This window comes from Nothoprocta perdicaria, unplaced genomic scaffold, assembly GCF_003342845.1.
Source record: "Nothoprocta perdicaria isolate Ctin4 unplaced genomic scaffold, notPer1 scaffold_26, whole genome shotgun sequence".
In the NCBI taxonomy this organism is placed as follows: Eukaryota; Metazoa; Chordata; class Aves; order Tinamiformes; family Tinamidae; genus Nothoprocta; species Nothoprocta perdicaria.
In genome coordinates, this window is record NW_020455488.1 from 1,994,587 (window position 1) to 2,005,953 (window position 11,367).

At 39.7% G+C, this 11,367-nt stretch overlaps 1 long non-coding RNA gene across 1 annotated transcript; it reads left to right on the forward strand.

Moving 5' to 3' along the window:
• The first annotated feature begins 9,383 nt into the window (after positions 1–9,383).
• Positions 9,384–10,061, forward strand: LOC112948271. Its single transcript, XR_003249577.1, has 3 exons — positions 9,384–9,425; positions 9,717–9,785; positions 10,032–10,061. It is a non-coding gene; the product is annotated as an uncharacterized LOC112948271 (long non-coding RNA).
• The last annotated feature ends 1,306 nt before the right edge of the window (positions 10,062–11,367 follow it).

Sequence of the window (11,367 nt, forward strand, 5' to 3'; positions counted from 1 at the left end):
CTTCACAATTATTGATGGAATGAGTAAATAGTTTTGATGTTAGATATAGCTCCATTTTCTATTAGAAAAGACACAGATCCTTTCTGGCATTCTTAGGGTCAGAAGTAGAAATAACCTGTTGGGTCAAAGGGTGTCCAAGTTGACACATGCAGTCAAGAGACTTCACTTGTCCTGAGCCTGAAAGTGACGATATCTTTGGAAATTGTGTTTTTTGATCTAAAAGGCTGATGGAAAGAATTTGAGTGATGCACATGCTCTAGTGTTCCTAACTTGATGCTATGCTAGTGAGACAGAAATACCCTTCTAACTAGTGAGGAAAAATCATGTCCTTGTTTGTGGATAGGAATTGTTGACATCTTGTTGATTTTTTTTGGAAAACTTGATGGTTATGTAGAAATGTTTTTTATACATATATTTTACTGTACTCTGTGTCCATTTTCCTTTTGACTCTTGCTATATAGCGGAGTGGAAAGTCTTTAAGGTAATTGTAAGCTCTTTTTTGTTGTATGATATGAGAAACAGCAAAGATCCTAGATAATTAAATCCATCTGATGTGCATGACCCACTCTGTCACTCTATCCAGAGATTTCCAACTGGACAATTCATTTATCCTTGCTGCAAGCAAGTGTCTTAGGAAAGAGGCTGTTACTCCCAGATCACGTTTTGGAAGGTAAGTCCTAAAACTCTATTTACACTGCTATGCAGAACAACTTGAGGATGAAAGGAAGACAGCTTTGTGGTCTGCCCATATCGGCTATTATTCTGAGTTCCCTCGCGACTAACTGTAGGACAGTTTCTGTCTCTTTTTGCCTGCCCCTGTATTCTGCCTTATGCCTGCCTGCACAGCTATGATGATACAGTTAATGAATGAAGCAATCTGACTTATCAGAAAAAAAAAAAAAAAAGATTAAAATCTCATGGCTATCCTGAGTCCTTAGGTCCATCAGCAGAAGCTACAGAAGGTTCTTTTGTCATTCCAAACCTTTAAAGAAGGGAAGACTGGAACTGCCTCTACAAGTAGCTGTCACTGGAGAAGATGGTTCCATAAATGAATGGTCAAAACAAGTTCTGTGACACCTTTCTAAGTCCATCCAGGAAGAATTGTCCTCTTGGCAGCCAGAATTAAGGTAGGTCATACAGATTATTTTTTGTTCATTTTATTACAGATACAATCCATGCTGAGGACTAACCTTGGGTGTTTTGTGTGCAACAAGCTATAACGTACGATGCGGATTTAGGACCTGTACGTTCGTGGTAAAATTCTGAACCTTAAAACTGCAGCTTTTGGTGATCTGAAAGGTAAAATAATTACACACCATCCTTTCTACTTAGTTACATTCCTCATTTCTTGGTCTTATGCCCCCTTCCAAGACAAAACTCATTATCCGATTGGCCACTCTTTCTGGATGGGGGGGTCAAAGTGCTTTTCTGCACCCATTGCTTACTTAGCAGAATAGAATAGAGTTAAAGGAGAGATGAGAGGCCATTTATATGTGGGCTGGGTCTTCATTTATTTAAAATTTAAATAAGTATCTGAATCACTATAACATAATACAAAGAGAGCAAAATCAAACAACTATGGTTCATTCCTGTGCTTTGATTTTTATACCCATGCATGTTTTTTTTAAAAAAAGGAAAACCAAACATGTGTGCTGCCTTTTAATAACGATCATATTAAAAATTCAATAAATAGCAATATCTCTGATCTCTTAACAAAAGCGTCTGGTGTACAGGAAATTAAATGGGAAAAAAAAAACTTGTTAATCCTTTTTGATTTCTGTACATGGTAGCTGGAAGCAGAATTCTTTAACTCAGAATTCTCTTTTTTTTCCTTCCCTCTTTTACATGTCTTCTTTTTTTTTTTTTAATCTTCTCAAGCACAAACGTTGTCTGGGTAACCTCAGCGTAAATGCAGCCTGTTTCTCTGATGCATTTAAAAATAAATAATAAAATAATAATAATAAAAAAGCATGGTTGTGTCATTGTCTCATCCCTCTGGCCTTGCTGTGAGGGATCTGTCTCGAACCAGGTGATAACCCGATAGACTTTATCTTGTCTTTTCTAGGCCTCCCTGAAGCCTGCCAACACTTCGACTGGCTGTTAGGCATTTTAAATATCCCCCATGAGCCCTAACCTTACCCCTTTTCTCTTCTTGTCAGCTGGAATGTCTCAGAGCTGTCAGAGGCTTGTTGCTTATTGATGTTTCCGTGTGTTTTATGTCTTTTCTGAGATATGACAGCCCCTGACACAGTGCTGATTTCAATCAGCCGGCTTCTGGAGAGGCCTAAGATTTTTCCACTCGCACAGTCCCAGCCGCTAGCAGACTTCAGAGGCCTCCATCTAATGAAAATGTTTCAGTAGGCTGAATAAAGGCCCGCTGCTCGACAAACAACAGTTGATGAATTCACAAGACAAAAAAAAAAAGGGGAGGGGGGGGGAAAAAAAAAGGAAACCCTTCCCCCCTCAACACTCTGCCTTTGTTATGAGAAAAGCAAGAAGAGAGAATGACCCCATGAGCCAAAGGTTTTGACACTGAATCAAATCCCTTTAGGCCTGAACTGGCAGGCTGGGCCTGGCTTTAGATTACTTTATCACATCTTAGAGCGACGCTTGTATGTACTTCAGGACACCCTACGTGTAAAGAGAGGGGTGTTTTACCCCCATTGCTTATTAAGTCAATGTCTTGTAGGAGATGAATGTCCATCTCAGGGAGAGTCAAAAGGAAACTGATGGGGAAGGAAACATGTGGCTACTCTAGAGATTGCAATTGCTAGCATTTCAAAACCTGCTTGGAAGAAGACAGGGGGTTGCCTTTGCTTAATGCCCCTRTAAGAAAACATATTTTTGAATACAGTTTACTGGCAAGGAGCTCCATAGTTTTTGTTCAAGTCTTTCAGCACGGATTGTGATTTGAGGTGGCACAGCAGAAGTGTGCAATGGGTAGACCTGGTGACTCAGGTGCTCTTTGATGTTTCCATGGTCTGGCCTTGGTCCTGACCCTGCTTTTCACTGTCCCTTTTGCAGGTGTGAGCATGGTGGCAGGTGCCAGTCCTGGGGACATGAGAGCAGAGGTGATGGCAGTGCATGGTCCCTGCCTGGGAACTGCGTGGAAGAGCAGCTCTTGGTAAGGACCTCTTGCTCCCTCCCCTGCACCCTGAAGGCACCCCCTTCTCTCACAAGGTGTTATCTGGCTGATTCTCAAATATTCAGGTTTCAACTGAAATTATACTGCCATGGACCATGGTAACTATCCAGGTTCTGGTGCCTGTATTGGGGTTCTGCCTCCATGGTGCTGGGTGTTGTACATGCATATGGCAAAAAGAGAGCTGCTACAGCAGTGCTTTGAAGTGTACCAACCCTGTGGTGTTTTTCTTCATGGTTTAGGGCTTATATCCTACACCTTATTTGTACAGAGTAGTGCAATGTTTTTTTCAGAAGGAAGTGTACCTGCCTAAGTAAGGGTTCATCAGTGATTAAAACTTGTGTAATTCACATATTTATATTTTTATGTACATGAAATTAGATTTTCTTCCTATATTATTTTTCACAGAAAACAAAAGCAACAACCAGAAAACAACCCAAGCCTCTTCCCGTTCTCTAACCAACTGAGCACATATGGACCACCTCACTTTTGAACAACATCAAAATCCATACCTGCAGTGACTCGCATGGCTAGTTTAGTAATGGAGAAAATTCTCAGTATAGCCCTATTCTGTCCTTCAGATAGGAGGCTTTAATCCTAAGTCTTATTTTTCACAGCATTCAGCTACTGGATTTTGAACAACAAATTACATCCATGCCTCCAAGCCAAACAAGGAGTGAAAATTTCTATTTAAAAGATTGTGGATATAATACTGTCCATCTACCTACAGTACAATTCCATTTTTAAAGCACTTTGATATTTTTAACAATATTAATATAATAACAGCAGCATGTGCCTATTGGGTTAGTCTGTATTTTATAACTTGGTATCCAATTTCTCCCTTGTTTCCTGCAGGACTGTCACGATTAATTTCTACTCCCATTTTTTCCATCAGTGTGAACATTGTCATTGGACTATTGTTTGTAAGTGATAAGCAGCCCCTAGTATTATTATTATTTCACTCCTTGTTGAGCATCAACAAATCTACCAAAAGTATTAAAAATTTGGTGGAAGTTTAACTCTCTCTAAGCCAAGTGTTTCCCCATCCTCACTGCAGAAGAATTTTTGCTACTGTATTATCCACAAATAGGAGGGAAAAAAAAATAGTAGAAAGGCAATCTGTCACAGGGAAAAAAAAATACCTCAGGGGGTAAAGAATGCCTTCACAGTACAGCTTTAAGGTTTTAATTTATATTGGTCCTGACTCATGACACAGCCAGAGCAAGTCAGGGCCTGGGAGTCAGGTCTCCCACTGACCCTTGCCTAGACTGGTGGAGAGAAAGATGTCAGCTGAAAACTCCCAGGGATCACGGGCCTGCCAAGCACTTGGAGAGTGACTGCCAATTTGGCCTAGTCTCAGCTGAATGCATGCCCAAGAGGGAGGGAATGCCAGCAATAAAACAGTTTAGAGGAGAAGGATACTGCCTGGGAGCTCCCAAACCTTCCCAGACATTTTAGATGACAATACTGTTTGCATACATGCATTCTCATGCAAAGATACCATACGTGTGTGCACAAATAAGTGCAGTTATAGCTTTCACGAGTCAGAATTTTCTACCCCGCAGCTCACGAGGTTGATTCTCTCTTCTGTCTACATTTGCTATGCAGCCAGCCAACTCCTCTTTAATTTCAAAAGACAATAACAATCAAATGAAATCTTAATGAATTATGGAGCTTAAACTACCAATTCCATCCCACAGGTATTTAAGGAGTGAAACAGGTGAGTACCAGAGCTGACCAAAAGCACCAAAGAAGCCTCTTACTGATTTAAGGTAAAAATGTTCTGCCTTTTAAATGATGAGACACTGTGTAAATCATACAGAAATGTGGAACATTACTGATATTTTAAGGTTTCTCCACACTCAGGTAACAAAGATARGTTTTTTTGTTTTTAACATATTAATGCTATTTATTGAGAAAGATACTCAATTTTAAATGTGATTGTCCTGAAATCAGTTTTTTTATCTACTTTGTTATTTTCTACCATGATCTTGAAGATTAAAATAGGAAAAAAACAAAGTTTTAAGAGACTCAAATATAGTATTACTCTGCAGTTCATTGAAGTTTACTGATATTTTGTTTACTCAATGTAAGTAGCGCAGCAGGAGTAAATGAGATACTTATCTGAGTAAATAAAGGCTGTGAGAAGAGGTCTAACGTGAAGAGGAAAAATGAAATATGGAGAAGTGAAGACAGARGAGGAAGGTGCATATATCAGTGTCCCTGAGTGTGGCATGAAGTGTCCCAGAAGTAAGAACTATTTGGAGTGTGTAACAGTAGAGATTAAGAGTGCCTAGAGTAAAAAACAAAACAAAATAAAACACCATTTGGCAAGCACATTCATCTGCTGCAGCATCTGCCTCCAATATACTTTATACTTGCTTATATACGTTTGGGAACTGAAAGGTAATAAGAATTTATCAAAGGATTAGCAAGCACTGATGCTACCATTCACAACTGTTACAAATATAAATTGTCATAGYTGTATTACTCGTTCTTTAGTTTAATTTTTGCCAGGTTGTCTTTTGTGTGAAATGCCAAAACGTAATCTAGAATTGGATGGATGCTGACACAATTGAAACACTTGGCATTAATCATCATGTAAAAAGCTTCCAGTGGTACTGTTTTGGTATTTGTGACTATTCTCTAACAGAAATTTAACAGTGATAATGATCTCTCCACCATTTCTTTCATCTCATTTAAAAATATTTTTTCTTTTATAAGTTTATATGAACAACAGTGCAATGGCGATGATTTTAGTAGAAGTGACTAAGGACCTAATGCAATGATCGCAAAGTTCCTGGTATGTACATGCAATTAACAGTCAGCTTCAAAGACATATCCAGCTTGAGAGTGGTACCTAGCTAAAAAAAAAAAAGTAATTATTTTCAGTGAAATTGGATTGCTTATGTGTTGAAGCTTAAGCTTGAAGAATTTTATGCCTCAAGTTCTTTATGCAGAGAGTTTTTTCTCTGAATATCTGTGTTTCAGTAGCACAAAGATTTTTCTTCACGGTTTAGAGATGGAAGTAGTTTTACAGGATAGCCAAAGACCTGTGTGTCTGTCAAAGTTTTGGGTCCAAAGGAGATGAGATGTAGTTGTCCACCTAAAGAAAACAGAGCAATAGCAATCCAAGCAGCTCCGCTGTGGTGAGTACAGAGCAGGTTTTTGCAGATTTTGGTTTTGTAAATTTAGCACAATCTGAAAATAATTCTGCATAATACATAAAAWTTATGGTAGCTGTTTTTCCTCCTTAGGTATCAATACAGTAATATTTGGGGGGGAGAAAAAAAAAAAACTAGTTGATATGTCTTGTGAACTAAAGTGAAACAGGGCACTGGAAATTCATGTGCACATTACTGTAGGTCCACTGTTTGTTTCTCTTCTTAACATGGATCATCATGAAATTTGGGTAAGTGAAACATTACAGAGTCTTAGTTTTCTTTCCATGTCAGGAATGCATATCAGCTCCTTTATATCTCTTTATTTTGAATGCAAAGTTTTCTAAATGTTTTCTCCTCGTAGATTGGGCAATCATCCAAGAAACATTAAGCCAAATCCGTCTTTGCTATAAGTTGATTTACATCATTTTCCATGCACTGGGGAAAGTTTAAATCTCAGGTGACAAAATGCTGACGTATTAAACCCTGAAACAGAATCCCATTCTGAAGAAAATTAATGGACATTCTGCTTCTCTTTGCTCACTGGGACTTTCTAGTAAAGGTAACAAGTCACAGTTCAGTTCAACACTGCATGAGAGTTCATATATATGCTTAATTAACAGGCTACTCTTAATTGTCTGCCTTGCAGTGTTAGTAAGTTACATTACACAATTAGTGCCTGCCACAGTTTATTTCACGATGAACAACAGTTGAAAATAAGAACAGATGAAAAGAAAGTTTACCTTCTCTGTGTTTTTTTCATTAACACTGCGATGTGATGGCTATTTTCCAAATGCAAAGAAGGCATAGTCCTGTCCACAGGAATTCACAGTACTCAGATGGTGAACTGTGGAGTGCAGCACAGTGTGTATGTGTGTAATACCAAGGAGTTGCTTGATGGGCAGAAGACCTGGGAATTTTAGATACATTACTGAGTTAGGGGAAAGAGCCCTAGTGAATGACTGGTCATGGCTCAGTGTTGTAGATAGAAAAATAAATAGATTAAACAGAAAAATGGAAAAGGTGAATTTTARTGATATTACTGAGGTGAATATGTATACATGTTTATGTGCATTTATACATTACTTATATATGGCCATGAAGTAATAGAAAGCCTGTCTGAAGGAAGTAAATGAGAAATGATAGTAAGGCATAGAGCAGGACTCTGTTCTCTAGGACGCATTTGGAGTCTCATTTGCTGCTTCTAACACCATTGAGAAACCTCTGCACACCATTATACTCTTATTAATAACAGCTGTATCACGATTTCTGCTCAGCAGTTACAGCCTTAGGCAGTGCCTGCTCAGTGATCTGTGTACAGATGCTCTCTGCCTGCTATCGTGCCAGCAATAAGATGTCCTCAGCTCCTCTTGCAGYACTTCTTGATTCATTTGTTCTCTCTTCCAAACCTCTGATCACTCACAGCAAGTTCTTCTCTGATCCTGATGCTAGTTCAAATTTCATTTCTAGTTCAAGAATTTATTTCAGTGTTTTTTGTCGTCTTCCCCCCAGGATCTTTCTACTGGGACCAGGAAACACAATATACATTGAGGGCAGACAACAATCTTCATAAGCAGAGATCAGAGCAGCTCCACAACCTGGTGTGATCGTTAGCAGGAAGGAGGTAGCTGGGGTTATGAGAGATTGTACAGCGGCAGGTTTCAAGGAGGGAAGAGATAAATGGACCCGCTGTGTGCCCAACAAAACCCATGTCTTTCCGTGCAATTTGGATGAGTATTTTCTAGTGCAGAATTAAGTTTTCTAAGACAAGATTTCTTTATGTAATATAAAACATAATGTTATGAATGAAGCAGGTAAAGCAAGGTCTTTGACAAGCTAATCTGTAAGAATTTGTAGAAACTCTTTCTAACTGCAGCAGTAATTTAATTTATCATAAAGGAATGTGTTCTTTTAGTAATCAAAGCCGCCTTTCAGCAATACGAGGAGGGAAAGGTGGAAATAAGTCAGTAATTGGTGGTAACATTTCTGGGTGCTAGTTTCCCGAGGAAAATCCAAAGTGTTCAGTGTTTGGTTGTTGATGCACTGATGAGCAGAGGAATGATGCACTTCTCATTGCTATTTGTGTCAGTTAAGAACAGCAGTTGCAGAAGAGAGTACTCTCTTCATTGCTTTTACCATATTCATCACCTCAGTATCGGTGTACCCTCCAGTAGTACATTAAGCATGACTAACATCTGTTCTGTGTTTGTTTTCTCACCTCCTCTCCAAAGGGAACGTATATAAAGTGAACTGCTCTGGTTTGTTTTGATATATATGTTATACTGCTAAATGTTTATGTCAGAAGGCAAAGTCAAAAGAAATCCTTTCTGAACTTAGAGCACTGGCTCTGTACAAAGCACTGACTCTGTATAAAGCTAGCTGTCTCTAAGTCAAGGAGAACCAGTTATTTTGTTGATATATTCAGAAAGGCTGGAGGCAGTTATACTGGCTCTTCTGGTGGACTATTACAGGGGTAAAGAGAAAACATTAGTCTTATTTCAAAAATACAATATGATGGCTTGAATCAAGACCACATTTTGCACCACTGACATCATGTCTTTGCATCTTAAATGATATAGGTCACCRATGACCCCAATGATCTATTAAAATGATGTACCTAGGAAAGATATTTGGAAGCTGAACGTATCAGTGGCAATGTGCAACCAATCTGTCAGTGCAGTAGTGATGTAACTTTGCATTATCCCCTATGAGTGAGTCTATAGAAATGTATCTGGTGCTCGTGTCTCTAGGGGAAAGATCAATATGGTCAGTCCACATATCAACTTGGAACTTTTAGAAGAAGCAATAGAGTAATAAAAATATATTTTGTGCATCTAATCAACAAGGTGATGGCATTGATTCCTGAGAGAATATGAAAATGGTTATTGTAGAAATTAGATGCTAAATTAGCCTGTAAGAGATATCAGTTGCGTTAGTATTGCATTGTTTAAATGGGAGTTTTGAATAAAGCAAAATGACAAGACAGTTGCACGTTCATCTTTAAGAAGTAGACATTGCTGCAATATTCTTTGTACATCAGTGGGGATGTTGCTCTTGTTCGGCAGTTGCATCTGTATTCRAGATTTGTGACGGTTCTTCATCAGAGACAGGATACATACAACGTAAGTGTGGCTCCTTCTGCTTTCATCCTTATTGGATTTATCCGGTAATAAGTAGCTCCCATAACAGGTTGTACTGGCACTATATTGGCTGTGATCCGTCCCTATTGCGCTTTTGTAGATAACACTTTTTAGATATGTTTGCAGTGTTGTTTGTTCTCAGTATGTGTCTTTGCCTGGGTTGTACAGTAATTTTGCAGTGTCAGATTCTAGCTGACTACCTTCCCTAAATGCATATTATCAATAATTTTTTACACTGTTGGATATGGTAATCCTGTGCTCGTATTATTCTAGTGAGCAACATCTTGAGTATGATGAATGGAAGCTTATTGAGAGRGAATGCCTCTGTTATCAACGTTTCAGGTTAGCAAAGCACTAAATGCGAACCAACACAGCTGCATGTCACACTTCCCAGAAATGCCAGGCATCCAGTCTCTGTATATTTGGACACAACTGTCAGTTCTTACCTATGACCATGGATTGGCAGCATCTCAAAAGGCACACATTGGAAACCAGCACTTGGAAAAGTGCATGTCTAATGGGGGGGGGGGGGGGGAAAGGCAACCCTAACGTTTAATCTTAATAAAAAATAATTGCATCCCTCCGCAGTGGGAAGGATGCAAATCCTCGGCGGTGCAGCCCGGCTCGGAGGAGAGGAGCTTCGCCGGGCCGCGGCGCGGAGCTGCCATATCAATGTCTGCCTGGCAACTGAAAGGTGACACGCGGAGCCTCCTTTTCAACTCATTTCCTCTTGATGAGAGGAAGGGATCCTCCTGCGAGTTATTACCTGAAATAATACCATATGGTAAAATGTAAACAACATCTGCATATTCATGTAATAATTTCATCTGTTTAATTAGTTCCAGCAAAGCAGTTTACCCTCTGAGGCCCTCGCTGTCAGCTCCGCGCTCATACATCCATGCCCTGCTGTCGAGGCTGACAGCCGTCTATTGTTCATTCCCTGCTTCCACCTCGCCACCGAACCAACGTGGATCTTCCGAGGGGTGGGAAGCCTGTCCCCATCCATCCASATGTAAGGGCTGGGGGGGAGGACAGTAAATATCTGTCAGCTCGGAATGGGGAAACTAAGAACAAACTTGACAGRTCAGGTGGCTTTGTGGGGTTTGTTTTTGTTTTTTGTTGTGGGCGTGGGTTGGCACTTGTTTTAAGTGCTAATCAGTGCAAAGGACTGCAGGTTTGTTCCGTGCAGTTGTTAATTCTTTGCTCTCTGGCCAAGGCGAGACGCTCTGGAATCGGGTGGATTCAGCTACAAACTGGCAGCCCGGCCTTTCCAGTCAGCCCTGCTTCAGTGCCAAGGTAATGACAGCACGTCTAGCAGTGCAACAAGCCCCTTGAGGGCTGGACGGATGGGGACAAACAGGATTTCGGAAACACACGTCAACAAGCACTGCTGAAGACAAACAGAGAGTATAAAGCTTGAGTAAGCCGAGCTGGAAAGGTCCCTAGAATCTATTTTTGAGAGTCTCCTGGCCCCTATAAATAAATTATATTGTGAAATAAATTATACTGTGGGTCACATGTAACAATAAGCTATTCAATTCGCCTTCAAAAGGAAACATTTACATTACGGGAATATAAACACTTCATGGTGACATTACACCTAAGTAGAGGAAAGTACTACAGCTCGGTGTGGTAAAGTCAATATCATAATAGGGCAATAATAATAATACTTAGCACTTATATGGCCTTTTACAAAGTTGAGCAAACACTAACTGTTAGTCCTCAGAACACCCTGGGGGAAATAAGTAAGTAAGAATTATTGCCCTGTTGTAAAAAATAAGCCGTATCTTATCACACACCCATCACCATGGTATCTACACAAACAGCTGGTCTAAAGGACAGTATTCTTGCCATTGCTTCGTAATGCACTGAGGCAAGATTACGTGGTGTACACTCAACTAAAGAGATGTATCTCATACTTTAT